Source organism: Diadema antillarum, unplaced genomic scaffold (assembly GCF_040938485.1).
Source record: "Diadema antillarum isolate AM-2024a unplaced genomic scaffold, OU_Dant_1.0 scf00000035, whole genome shotgun sequence".
NCBI lineage: Eukaryota > Metazoa > Echinodermata > Echinoidea > Diadematoida > Diadematidae > Diadema > Diadema antillarum.
In genome coordinates, this window is record NW_027270924.1 from 4,053,547 (window position 1) to 4,068,575 (window position 15,029).

Sequence of the window (15,029 nt, forward strand, 5' to 3'; positions counted from 1 at the left end):
ATCCATCTCTAATTCTGTGTGTGCAATGTCATTTTCATGTAGGATATTGTGATGGATCTCTCCGTTATTACAATGATTATTTTTGACAAATTTTCGAGTGATCTTTGGCATATGGTCACTTTGTTCTACTGGGTGGGGGTGAAGTAAGGCAGATTAACTCAAGGATATATCTATGCCCCCCCCCCCCGATAAAAAATAAGTATGTTTTATCATTTACTTTGTTGAGCATAATCCTTTTTCTTTTTCTGTCTTCCTGCATATGATAATATGCATATATGTTTATAAGCGCACCCCATGGGCCTCAGTTCGGGAGGGTAAAACGTATCCCTTTATAGCTCGTCCTTCATTTCATCTGGGGGTTTTAATGTTCCTTTTATTTTCTTAATTTCTTTCTCCCTTTCAAATACGGAATTGGTAAAAGTACAGTGGGTGACCCGATATTTGCACACCGGTGCACACCCGGTTTACCTTTCCTCTAATGACTTAATATGAGCAAACAGGGAGCGATGCATGGCCGGCCGAACCCGCCCCGCTCTCGTGGCGTTGAGATGGTTCAATCGGGCCGAGTGGTGGCGGGGGGAAACGCACAACCTCCACTCTATTACTTCTTCCACACCGCTGATCGTCTATGGGACTATGTTTGCCTGTTTCATTTACCAGCCGGACCCGTAATGTGTGGAGGGTTCATTTGTACCACTCATCAGCGGCAGTTCCACTGGCGATATCATTTTCCCCTCCTCATCATCTTTTTTTTTTTTTTTTTTTTTTGGGGGGGGGGGGGGGGGGGAGGGGGGTTCTTTGGTGCTTTGTCGGTCTACCTTAATGGAAGAAGGAGAAACAAAGATTCCTTTCACAGTCCTCCGTGCCAGTGCACTACAGTTTGAACTTCGAGAAGCCAACGCACTCTAGAGCGAACCGCCATCTTTTAATGTGTTTGGGGTTTATATATTTGTCACGTTTTTTCTCAATCTCTCTCCCTCTACCCCCCCCCCCACTCTCTCTCTCTCTCTCTCTTTCTTTTTTTTTTTCTCTAGTATCTCTCTTTCTCTCTCTTGCTTTGCAAACATAATTGCTCGATAACAATCGGGCAAAAAAACAACAACAACAAAACAACCCAACAACTATCAGGGTCAGTTAACAAAACCATCACTGTATGTTTCTTTACTTATCCGAATGTCACTGCTAATCTCTTTCACGAATAGGTGTGAAAAGGATGCAACTATTGTATAAAAAACAAACAAAAAAAACATTTATATATTTGTATATATATATATATATATATATATATATATATATTCATTTTCATTCATTAATTTCAAACATAAAAGATATAAATATTTTACAGACATTGAATACATAAATTTCATCATAATACATAATAAAGGATAAGTTTACAAAATATTATAAGTATATGGAAATGCTGAAATATATATATATATATATATATGTATATATACATACATATATATATATATATATATATATATATATATATATATTTATATATATCTTGGGAAATATGTTCCCAAGATATGCTATTATGCAAGATTTCTTAATCATAACCAACATTGTCATCTAGTCTTCTACTACTCTCTTTTTACGAATCCTCGGAGAAAAATTGATGGTGCTTACTAATCGTAAAGATTCACGCTTACTGTCACAAAACCCGATGCTTACAGAATCGCCATAGTTTGAAATGGCAGAATGTCTGGTTTCCAAATAGGAAGGAAACGTTTTCCGTTCACTGAAAGATAAGAAATATGAAGTAATCATTTCGTTCTGCCACGTACGAATGCCTCCTTTGAGTGTGATGGTTGTAAAGTGATTTATGCAGTAAATTTATGTTGTATAATCTGCTATTAAGTCGAGCAATGACGATGATAATAACAACGGAAACATTGACAATGATATCGAAAATTATGATGTTGAAATCAGTAAAATAGCGAAGAGTCCTGGTATTGTTACTGGTGTGTCGTGATAATCAAGAGCATGAAGATCAAAATTGTATAAATGTGTATATAGAAAGCTTGACATTTACAGCTGCAGTGTTTGACATCATAGTTCAAAGCGGGAAGAAATAAAAGGGTCCCAAATGTCATTGTATCTTATATCATGTTTTCTCGCGCTTTCCGGAGCGTAAAATACTCTATTGCAAATTGTGACATGCACAAATAGGATAAAGGCATCTTTTCATCCACGAAACCGCTACTTCCGCGAGTAAAACCATCTCCAACATTTAATTTCTGTAGGGAAATATTTTTTTTTTTCTGTTAGAAATTGAAACGGCTGAAGATTTGTAAGCAGATAAAGTTGTCTTGTAACAATAAAATCCAAGGAATATATGCACATTTACCATCTCGGCGTTGTTTGTATCGTTGCGAGTGAATATAAAAGAGAACAGTTAGATAGAGAGTTATAGGAAAAATTAGACATATTGAAGGTAACAACAATATATATATGGATATTGAAGATTTATATGTTGATTGCAAGTTGATACACGCATAAATGGATGAATATATAGAAAGAGAGAGAGAGTGCATGCATTTAGATGGAGGAGGAAGAGAATTTTATTTCAGCTTCAAATGATGTCGTCACATTAGTTGTGTAAATCAAGAATCCGAATCTAACACATATCCTCGTATATTGCCTCAAATGATGCTTGAGTTTGGTGGAAAATATTCCATATCATATCTTCGATTGTGTTGCCAATCTTTATTCATCAATCGTGCTCTAATTCAAGACGAACTGAGGAGACTTTGACATTGACGCCAATTATTTTACGAGACAAGGATTATGAATAGACACAAGTTACACCTAACATCGACAGAGTAACGGGCTATTGGTTGCAAACACTACCCCACAGTCAACAACACCGAGGAAAATCTGAAAATGAATCATACCATTAGATACGACCAGATTCAGTGGCTGTAACAGTAAAGAAACAAAACAAAACAAAACAACTACCACTGATTTGTACTCATATACGCTGACTAAGACGCCCTTACACAAACAAACAAGTTAATAATATATCGGTTTGGTTCTAATCTCCAAAATCTCATAGCTTTATGATATCAACAAAGGGTGACTCATGCATGTCTGCTGCCTATACTGTAAGGTAAGAGAATAAACAGAAACATTAAAGATTGTATGTATTTATATATACATATGAACATAATCATTTATTACACATAAGTATGGATATGTATGTATGTATGTATGTATGTATGTATGTATGAATATTTCAGTCACTCAGTTAAACAAACAAAAAAACAAAAACATTTTCAAGAGTAGTCGTGAACGGCAGTGGCTAAGGGAAAAAACGGGATTTTTTTTTTCCTGTATGCGTTTACCCCGTGCATAGGTACCTTTTCAGAGTGTTGGGAATTACCACTATGCAAAAACAAAAAACACGTTTTACCTAATTTCCGAATTCATTCATTTGGTTTGAGTGATTTAAATTGCCCCAGATTTGTGTTAAAGGGTGTGTACAGCTCTGGTTGAGGTGAGGATTTAGCTTTTAACGTTTTGCAAGATATTCAGAAACCACTCTATGAGATGTCAAAGAGCATGCAATTCTAAGGGGTATCACAAGTTTATTTGATGAAAATCGGTTTTGAAATAGCTGAGATATCCCTAAACAAGGTGAAACAAAGAGATCCTAATAAAAGGCGTGGCCTGTTGCCTTTTATTATTATCACTTTTTTGGATATCTCAGCCATTTTAAAACCAATTTTCATCAAATAAAAGTTGAATCCTTCTTAAAATTACATGCTCTTTCATATTTCCTCAGAGGTTTCCCATTATCTCACTTAGGAATGTTCAAAAAATGAATTCCCACCTCAACCAGTATTGTACATTCCCTTTCAGGGTGCACTCGTAGAAATGTTAGTCGATAAACTTTTAGTAACTCATGGATAGAAAAAAAAAAAGGGCCGAGAATCAATTTCCATATAATTAAGTTCCATATACTTGGTAAGGAAATGTGTCGATGATTGCTTATACATGATGTATAAACTCGAGAGGGATATCATTAACATGCTGTTCGGATTTGATCAAGCGATTCTCAGAATGTGAAGTATATATTCGTGCTGCGGCAAGAACGCAAGATTATATTTCTTTAACGGAAATAATATGAAATGTCAATCACTCTTATTACGATTGGAAAAAAATTTTCCGTCACATAGAAACTAACACGAACTTCTGTAATACCAAATATCTAGAAGATACGGGAATATTTGAGATGGATAGAATGTCGTGTAATATAGTTTTCTCCAGCGTTTCAAGCGAATGATATATTTAAGGTTCCATCTCAAGTGACGGTATGAACGAGATATTTTTTTCCGCCTCACATCCATTGCGTCATGTAAGCCAGAAACGCTTTTGTGCCGTTGCCCAGGTAACCGGCTAACAACATGTTTCACACATATGATATCGACATGACATTGATGATTTGGCGCAAACATGAGAAATGTATTTGCTTCGTTTTGTGCTCTTTTTTAAGGAGGAAAGGAAATACGAAAAGAGGCTGCATGACGAAGACAAACGATTTTCTCTGTTCTTTTCCAGCTACTTTTCTTCAGACTTGCGAATCATATAGTTTGAATTTTCTTGGTTTGGGTTGATGATTAGCAACAAAAAAGACCTGTTTAATAGTATTCCAGCATTACACAAAATGGGAATAACTGAAGAGTTAAACATGTCAAATGATTAGAATATACGTACTTTTTTTTAAACTTTCCATTTTACCTTTTTTTTAATTTTTTCGTTCTGGGGCGACAAATGGGTGACAAATGAAGGGTTTTTTTTAATGTAAATAATATAAACACACGGATTACGACACCTGCTCTTCATATTTTCACCTTCCCATTTTTACAAAATAATCAAAACATCTCTGTTTACATCTTACCATCCAAATAACGCCCCTTGTGCCACGGTTAAAATCTTGTTAAATGTCTGTTGAAGAAGTCGTAATGAAGCTCCCTAGAGACGTAAGAACTTCACCTTTGAAAGATTCTGTGAACACCGAGGGTTGTGAGAAAACAAATATACATTTAGCTACGATGCAGTTTTGCTCTGAACAATAAACCCTCCTTCATATGTCCTTGTGCAATTCAGCGATAGTCTTCCCTTTGAATCGCCCCCAGCAAATGTGACGATGAACACTTTTGGAAATTCTAACCTTCATGTTCTTGCCTCGCCTGTTTTTTTTTCCCCGCGCATTGTGGACGGCGATTCAAGCGCCTTGGAAAGCTTTTCGGCAAGCCCGCCAGAGGCAATAGAAAGGACGCCAAAGTGCAAAAACACGTGTTTAATATACTCACGATTTTGTCTACAGGTGGGAAATAGATCCCGATCCAGTCTGGATGTGAGAAGACTCGTCACTGCTGGTCGTTTGGCAGACAGAGGGGAAAAAAAAACCAGGAATAACAGAAAAGGCGCAAAGAAAGCACACAACTTGATCTACATGCGATTTTGTGGCCGCTTCATCACCTGTGTGAGCATTTTCGCACAAGATCGGGCATGGTCTCAGCTGATTTCCACGGCGCGATTACCACGTCTTGATCTTCGTGAGACGAAACACGGGAGTGTAAGTCTTTCCACGGTTCCTTCGAAATTAATGCCTCTTCGCGTTAGCGACATGATTTTCCCGCTGTCGGCGGGAAAGGGCTTGCTGAACTCACGAGTCTCATTACCGTACTAATTCGTATGGAGGTTGCACACGGTCGACCGGATCGCCGCTCTGCATGCATGAATAGTGTGCAGTTAAAAATCCGCGGGCCTTTTTCTCCGCGACGCGCCAGCAGCCAGCAAGCTTGGGATGGTGTTGGTCTTCCGCGACCAGATTTTCGGTCTCGCTAATTGCGCGCCAAAATTGGGAGCTCGCTGTGAATGGTTTACTCAAATATTGTGTTTTGATACGCGTCTTAGCGATTGGCAATGGAACGAATGTCTCGTCGTTTTTTATATAAGGGGGGGGGGTAGGGAAGAGGGGAGGTTGGGGTAGTTTTTCGTATATGCTTTGAAGGATGACCCGACCTCTTTGGGGACTGGGTTAATAACACAGGCAAGAATTTTGCAGGTAGAAATGTCATACAATATTAACTTTTCACCATGGATCTTATAGAGAAGGTTAGGATATTCAGATATTCGGCTGGAAGTGTATATTGGGGTAACAATAGATGAATGAACTATGTAATATCAACTGTGCATTCGTCTTGGTCGATCGATAAGCGTCACATGCGTGACTGTTGTGACTATTCGTTACATTTTGGGCAATGCGACGACGAGTTCTTGCACAAGAAGTTAATGTTGGATATGTATGCCTTTTAGTCACTCTAGCACTAGCGTCCGGTGCATAAACTTCATCATAGTATGTATGAGTCTTCGTACAATTCTGTTCAATATTCTGATAATCTGCAGATCCATGGACCAATGAATTTTGTCCGATGTAAACTGAATGTACATGATTATCCTAGTAAAATGCCGATTTTTGCAAAATATATTTACACTGCGACACACAACATCACATACATATAGAATGGATCGAGAGAGAGAGAGAGAGAGGGGGGGGGGGGGGATGTCGCCCGAGAGAGAATAGCCTATATGAACAGAGAGAAGGGAAGAGAGGTGAGATAGTGAAGGAAGTAAGCAATCAAGTCGAATTCCCTGATGAAAGGCACTGAATTACTAGAATTATCAGCATACACAAACTGCGCTTCTCTCGTGTAATCTCCTTCGCCAACGACCAGCGCTGGAATTTTTTTTGAATGTCAGTCTCCACTCTTCGCGAACCGATGAACGGCGCCGCATTCCCCAATTGTGCTCGCTTGGCGAGCTTTAATTTACCTGATTACTCATTAAAACATCATTTGCGTACACCAGATAAGCCACTTTGGAGCGGCACTCATTTACCAGCTCGCATCGCGGCGGCGCTGCTTTCTACACTCAAATTAGGTCGACAGGTGGACGATTGGCTAAATCGCAACCGCGAATATTCTGGTTTATGACCTAGATCTAATAGGTTTGACATTAGGTATGCATAACGAAATAATAAATAAGTAAAACTAAACTGAACTGAACTGAACTGGAATATAGGCAAGACAATATGTGCTTACAAATAAATGCGAGATTAAGCATCTGACAATAAAAGATTTTTATGCATTTTAACAGGGCCAGTTCATGTTTAATTGTATCATCAATCAACTTCCTAATTTCGTGATTTATTCCATACTAATTAGCCATGTGCATGATTACCCCACGCGACGATCCAACGAATTCTATCTTCCTTTGTTGAGAACAGTACATTCTCAAAATACATTTGTTTATACTGAACCCAAACTTTGAAATTAATGTAGATGCAATTTTTTTTTTTTAAATCTTTTAAATTCATAGCATTAAAATATCGATTTAGAAAACATTTGCTTTCGATATATAACATTGGATAATCGTTATGTGATAACATTCGGTTTTGGCAACTTTTTTCCATTGTTATATAAACTTTTTGGTCAACCTTCCAAGGTATGCATTGCTATTCTTGGTTATTCTGCGAAATTGCATACGCTTCATTGTATACTTTACGATTTATGTAGTTCTTACTGATAAAACAACAGTTGTGCAATGGACAGTATGCTTTGTATTTTGTTTCACACTTTGTTTGATGGACATAAATGCCAAATTTGGGGGGATGATTACGTGTGAAACACGCACACACACGCTCGCGCGCGCGCCACACACGCACTCACACACCCACATTGCTCACTGTGCACAAACTCAATTTGATCATAAGCGTTTATCATTATGCAAAGAGAGACGAGAGAGGCGAGACCTGTCGTGTGTACTGACACCGATTCTTATTCTCATTAAGCACACACCCCAACGCCCACTCACACAGGCGGACTTACAGGGCAGTTAAGAACGTACAGGCGAGTTCGCTTGCAGTTCGTCAGGATGCCTTAAAGTAAAACTCTGTTCCTTACTACATTTTTTTTTTTACTTCAATAGCCATGTCAAACACATAAAACAATGAAAGTGTCATAATTGTGACATCGAGAAATTACGCGTCGTTCTACTATTTCGGATAGAATCTTTTGCGTGGTTCACAATATGTAATCATATACAAGCATTATTATTATATCAACAAGAACCTCTTAGTTCTTTTCTCCCTAAATGTAACTTCATATTTTGCCAGATTAAAGATGATAGACTGTAACAAGACGAGAGTTGATGGATGGTTGAAGCCGCTCAGCAATAATTGTTTGATTTTAAAAGAACATAAAGAATGTGTGCTCTTAAACAGAGGGAATTTCAAGCTGCTATTAGACCACTGAGAAGGATAATAACATATTCTTATTATCATCATCTAGGCAAAAACATTGGAAGAGTTGTGCTACGTCATGGACTCATTATTGCATATAATATCACTGTTCTAAATGTAAAACCTAATTCAATATGGCTCTCTCCTTGATCGTTATGAAACTTATTCGTTGGGTTGCTATTTGAATCCATTAAAAAAAAAAGTCATTTATACCACATTTTCTTGAAATAGATTTTGTTTTCTCTTCGAGAAGTATACAATTTTAATTGGACAGACTCGAAACCGACGTGTCCATACTCATCCTTACTAACTTGTTAGTAATGAGTTTTTGATATTGTTGCATCATGTGGCTTTTCTGTGTTTTGTTTAGTAACATTTGTTTGACTTTTTTGTTTAGTTTCAATAAGTTCCTCCCAATCATAGATGGCCTGAATATATATCTGTACTTCAAAAATTCCTCTATCTGATTTATCCTGGGACCCGCGGCTGAACAAGCTTGCGTTTACGTAGGCCCCATCATTATATCTCGTACTATGACCAAAGCCCAACTCTAAACAAACATTTTTGTCTCCATACTGAGAGAGACTGTTATACATTTCGATGAAGTTTCAGCCAATTTATGCTTTGTATGATTTTGGTTTTGGATAATTGTATTTTTTTTTCTGTGCTATTGTCGTGTAAAATATGAAATAAATTGAAATTGAAATTGAAGTCATATGACCATGACCGCTGATGTCACACAAGGCATGCAAGGTCAATGTCATTTTAGGTTGACAATTTTGCTGCATACTCGCCTCGGAGATACAAAAAAAAATACATAAGAAAACAGTCAGGATCCTACTAGATATGATCCGTTATGTAAGATAGGAATTAGTTATAAAATAAAATGATAACACTAATAACTTCTGACTGTTTCTAGAAGAAGACACGTCTTATACAAAAAAACAATCATTGAAATTGATATTGACTATTCCAGTGACACATGAGGCAAAACAAAAGCAAGGAATAAAAGATAAACTTAAAGAAGTGAAACAGAGCGAACAGCTAAGCAAGCGCACACACTTTTAAACAGACCTGTACAGTCATGTGATTGAAGTATTCCATCTTACCTGTTCTCTAAATTCGGTTTAATTTGATTTTACAAATTTGACTTTTTGATATCTTCTTCCAGCAGAACAATTCAAAATGCAAAACTGATACATCGGTATGATTATATCATCAGCAAATTACTTAAATTTCGAACACAGCTCCATTTCTGCTGGTGAATTCTGGTACCAAGAAGCGGCTCACTATAAAGCAATGCTTGTAAACATTGGCTCCCACAAAAGGAGGTGGTGTTACTTCGAGCGAGAAACCGAACAAACTTTGAAGAAATGTAAAAAACATCTGACATCAAGCACTGATACCTACGCGCTACATTCCGACGTACTAACGTCATGCAATAATTTCATCAATCATATTGAATTGTGTATATTTCTTGACATGACGAATAGAATAATGCGCACACCACGTGATAAACACTGGAAGAGGCCGTGAAAGAAAAAAACACTCGTCTTGCCGACATCTGCCGATAACAACTACAAGGTATCTATCTTCCACGAATACCGACGGTAAACGCATTGAAGCCCGAAGATGGCGTGTTGTCGATCTGTTACACCAATACACACACGGATAGAGGCAAATTGGATTGTCCCTTTCTGTCGAGCGATGCTATGCTAGTGACAAGCAGTTCGTAATAGAATTTACGCGTCTAATCGCTCCCACCGACGCGGAACGGGGGTGAAGTACAAATTGTCAATCTACTGTCTTGTTATACAGAGTTGATAATTTGATAAGCACATCCATCATAAGGCAGGTTATATGGCATATTGACAATCAGACCCAATGAGATGGCAATACAGGCTTATGCTTTTTGACATAGACGGATAGACAAGGCTCTGACAGAACCCAGCAAGGACGAGGTAAAAAAGGGAGGTTGAGAATTGTTATAGAATGCAAGAACATCCTGGAATAAATCCATCAGACCGGGAGCTGGCACAGTTAACCTTATCAACTCGATCAATACAATTTAAAAAAGGCAAACGCTGCAGGTCTAATTAGCAAAATTTGTATAGATTCCAGATATAGAAGTTCATTGTTATTCTATAGAATTTACGATATAGATCATGACCTGATTACGTAAAGGGCTTAGCACTTTGTAGAATTTTCCACATAACCAGAAGAAGTACTAATGTATCTTGAACGCCAGAGAAGAAACACAAGACCAAAAATTATTCATTTGTACGCCAAGAGGAACTTCCGAGTGCTTGGAATGTAACTACCACATGTCAACAACATAAGAACACAGACAGATTTGTACAGAGGAGAGAGATAGAGACAGACTGAAAGATAAATAAAGAGGGAGTTTCAGACAGAAAAGCAGAGCAAAAAAACAGGACAATTGAAAAATAGAGAGAAGGGGGGGGGGGGGTGAGAGAAAGAGAGAAAGAAAGAGATAATAGGAGCATATGGTAGAGATAGGTGATAAAAAGCAATAAGTCTGATTGGTTACTTTATTCCCTTGCTGTTTGTCTCTCTGACTTAGTTGAGGGGGAAGAGGCGAGCAAGTAATAGGAGCAAGTGACCACATCGATCTACGGATTCCACAGGGGAAATCAAAATACGAATGGATGGGCCTTAAATGAGCCAATTCTATATCCCCTTTCCTCCCTTCTCACCCTCTTCTTATATTCTCCCCCCCCCCCCCCTCCCTCCATGTCTCTTTCTCTCTCCCCCCTTTTTTTCTTCTTTGTTGTGGCTTTTTTTTTTTACGTTCCTTCAATGAGCGAGAGTCACGTTCATGTTTTAATGGCCCGGAGAACGCAGCTAGATGCGAGAGTCGTAAAGTGTTCTTACGACGATTACGCAGTAAAGAGCGCTTCTGCAGCATACAGCGCGGACTTCAGACAATATATGATAATAGAAGATGGATTAAGGTGTGTTACTAGCTTTTTCCTTGCCTGATTTCTGTCTGGAGAAGGTCATCTCATGAAGACAGAGGTTCTGGTAGGAGCAACTCTAATAATTAGATCTTTCTAAAGCCAACACTGTTACCATCATCAGAATCTCATGAAACTAACTTGTGATCTCCCTCCCACACACACACACACACACACACACACACACTCTCTCTCTCTCTCTCTCTCTTGTGTCATGCAAATGGGAAAAGATCGCAAACGCACATGCTCCTTAATTCCCTAATCCAATTATGTATGATGATACGATGAAATGATTATTGCCAACCGACTATAGTAAAGAGTAACATTGACATTAAGCCCCTCCCACACACACAAACATCAAACACAAACAAACAAACTAACACACAACCAAACAAACACACACCAGTGATACTGGTTTACAGACGACATATTTAAGACTATAATGGAATTTAAAAAAAAGACAATTAAGGACAGGTGCTACAAAAGTTGTGACAGGTGAAATGCCAGTTGTATGTCATGTGACAGACCGTCCAAAAAGCCAATCAAAATGGTCCTTCTTCATTGTCATGTGACTACTAACTCTGCCGGCTACTACTCACATGACTTATGGCTTATTCTTCTGAAGAAAATTTTGCAACATGATGTTTGTTTTGACTTTTTGTTCTTGTTTTTGCTCTTGCATTTTTTCATGTTTCTTTCTTGGCATGAGACTAGTAATTGTCCCTTTGTCTTGGGCCATATACGTAGAACACAAAGAAGAGACATAGAGTCTCCAGAGAAAATTAAAGCTATGAGGCTACGTCATAATAAAAGAGATAATGACGTCTGCTTCTCATTCAGTAAGCCATTATGACGCCATATACGTCTTCACTGCCAGTGTAATGGTTATAACGCTTTCCCCATTATCTGATGTTATCGAATTATAGCTGTACTGTAAAATGCTGTTGCAATCGTTCGCGACAACGTTATCATCATTTGCGACAACATTGTTATAACGATTAAGTGGACGATGCCTTTACGCGCCCGTACAAATAGTTCCAGCGCCATTTATACACCTGTTTGGGATTCTGACCATACCTGCCTGAACAAGCAAAGAAGTAGTCCGGATGTTTCCCTTGCATTGTTTTTTATATGAGTCGCAAGTAAGAGCGACGTGTTGGTAAACACCCGTTGATGACACACCGTACGATGAGTTGGGTGCTATCATGCCGTCTGGACGGCTGTTATCATGGTTATTATTGCTGAACACAACTCCGCGTGGTGGTCACCGGTTATATTACCATCACTGTCTACCCCTCGTATCTATGCATTTTGAACGACAAAATGTTCGGTTTTCTTGTTTGTGATCAATGCTATTGATTGTGAACTTGATTCAAGTCCACCACAGCACACAACGTTTAAAGATATGACGTCTTATATATCAGCGTTAGCTATAAGTGTTCCAAAATACATTATATGCTTGGGTAGGAAAATAGCCAAACGTAAAAAATAATGAACGCAATTATGGTATTATAGAACAGACTCACATTATATTAACTCTAATAAAGACGAATGAGGGTCCCATCGTACAAGCTTTGCTTTTTAGTGGGCACCCCACTTCCATTCACATCCTTATTTAATTTGTACTATGCATATGTATATATTTTAGTAAATAATACAATTCTATGTTTTCTTCATTTTATTACTCATTACCAAATGTATTTTGTTAAGTTACTTTTTTGCAATTATTACAAATATGTTCTGCTTATAAATTGTATATAATTATTCTGTTTATTTGATGAAAATGAAAATAAATTTGAACTTTGAACTTTGAACGAATGCATAAAATGGTCAGCAAACACAGCCCAAATACAATGTACTGACTTCGCATAGGTTGGCAACATCTGACACTGCCTTTTGCAGAAGGTAGGATCATTAATCTTTTCTACTGTACAGCTAATAATGGCTCTAAACTGATGTATGCTTTGTTACGTGACTTTACGAGATTATCAGATTGCGAATAGTACTATGACGACAAGTGCCATTAATGTTAGAACGTGATTGATGTAACAACTCGAGAGCTTCGATTCAATGGAGTATTACAGGCCTGCGCGTTCCAAGTTGTGAACCACATAGAATGTGCCCTTGGTATTGAATCAATACTTAACTATTTTAAGGAAATGTCATGCCGACACTGCTACTACCTCTTTAAAACCAATGATCTGGTTAGAAATGTTCCTTGTGTGTGTGTGTGTGTGTGTGTGTGTGTGTGTGTGTGTGTGTGTGTGTGTGTGTGTGTGTCTTGTCGTCTCTAGATGTAGACTTGGTGGATATTGTTGTCGTTTGCTAATTATGCCAAGACAGCTTCCATTTCGAATAACTGATGATAATTAAGGTCGCTTATTTACTCTGCAGGATGAATATTTCGTACATTGAATTCTTGATCTAGAGGTAAACAGGAGATGGTTTACACAAATGATATGTGCATGTCACTTATCATACAAAACCAAAGGTACATTTATCGAGGACAATGTAAAAAATAACTATTTTGCTGCGATGCATTTGTTAAGCCCATAATCAAGACGCATAAAGTGTTCTGTGTTAGATGTAAATGATTATTATGATATCCAAAAGTGCAAATAAAGGTGTAATTTCCAATTGCTTGACCTTTAGAAAAAAAAATACTGCCTTCTGAAACTATGAAACTGATTGCTAACAGAAGAAAATGTATGTTTCATTTTGCTTCGTCCAGAGAATTCATTCGGCAGGTGAGATTGACCACTATATATCAGTTTGTATTATGCGTTTAATGCGACGTTTCATCAATTTATTTGCCACTTATCCATTCGTTTATACTATTATTACTCGTTAAGTCTCTCTATACATCAGTTTTCGTATCTATTCGATTGATCATTCATCTTTTCATACACCGAATTAACTGTTTTCATTTCCCTATTTATCTAAATATATATCTATCTAATTGGTTTAGTCAGTTATTCATTATCCATGCTATATTTTCTTACTAGATGATTTCGTTCAATTATCATATATATATATATATATATATATATATATAAGTAATTACACCCATATATCTATTTCAATCTATCTCTTTATCTCTTTGTTTGCTTGTTTATCTATTGATTGCTTCAGCTCAGCGCCCCTGGAGAGGTGAACGGCATCGATGTGGCCCTCGGTGCGGGTTCCTATCCGGAACGGAAATGCATCGAGAATGGCAATTAATTCTCGTCAATTTTGACCGATAGGTCCAGGGGAATAGGTAGATACACAATTCATTACTGTCAGCGCTACAAGAAAGCACAATGCCAATTTTCGTTTCCATTTTGTTGTTGTTGTTGTAGTCGTTGTTGTTGCTACTGCTACTGCTGCTGCTGCTGTTGAGTCGTATACTTCTTGAAACGGATCGCTCATTACATGCGAGGTATTGGCTCTTCATCTTAATCAGACGGAAATAAAGTAGAGAATCATCTAGACTCATTTCATTCCCCCGTCGTAGCATTATGATTGTTCTAGCAGACTGCCAGGGGAGAGAACGTAATTTTTCAAACAGAATAAAGAACATATCCCCGTGGAATGAAATTGTATCCGATGTTGCTCATGCGATATCCGCTACTTCGTTCTCTTGTCACAAATTAGACCATGCTTCAACGCCGTGATAGGAAACAAAATATCAGCTGTACGCATGACTTCTTTCCTATTGAACGAAGATAGAGTTTGCGTGCATGAGCTCTATCTAA

The 15,029-nt window shown here is 37.8% G+C and overlaps 1 protein-coding gene across 3 annotated transcripts in view; it reads right to left on the reverse strand.

The window, feature by feature from the left end:
* The window catches only part of LOC139744317 (uncharacterized), a 74,667-nt gene that overhangs the window by 24,056 nt on the left and 35,582 nt on the right, over nt 1-15,029 (reverse strand). The window contains exon 1 of one of the 3 annotated variants that reach the window (XM_071654776.1): nt 5,322-5,842. The exons of the other annotated variants lie outside the window; for them this stretch is intronic. The gene's annotated coding sequence lies outside the window, so the exon portion shown is untranslated. Of the gene's footprint in view, nt 1-5,321; nt 5,843-15,029 lie in introns of those variants that run through there. 3 annotated transcript variants of the gene reach the window in all.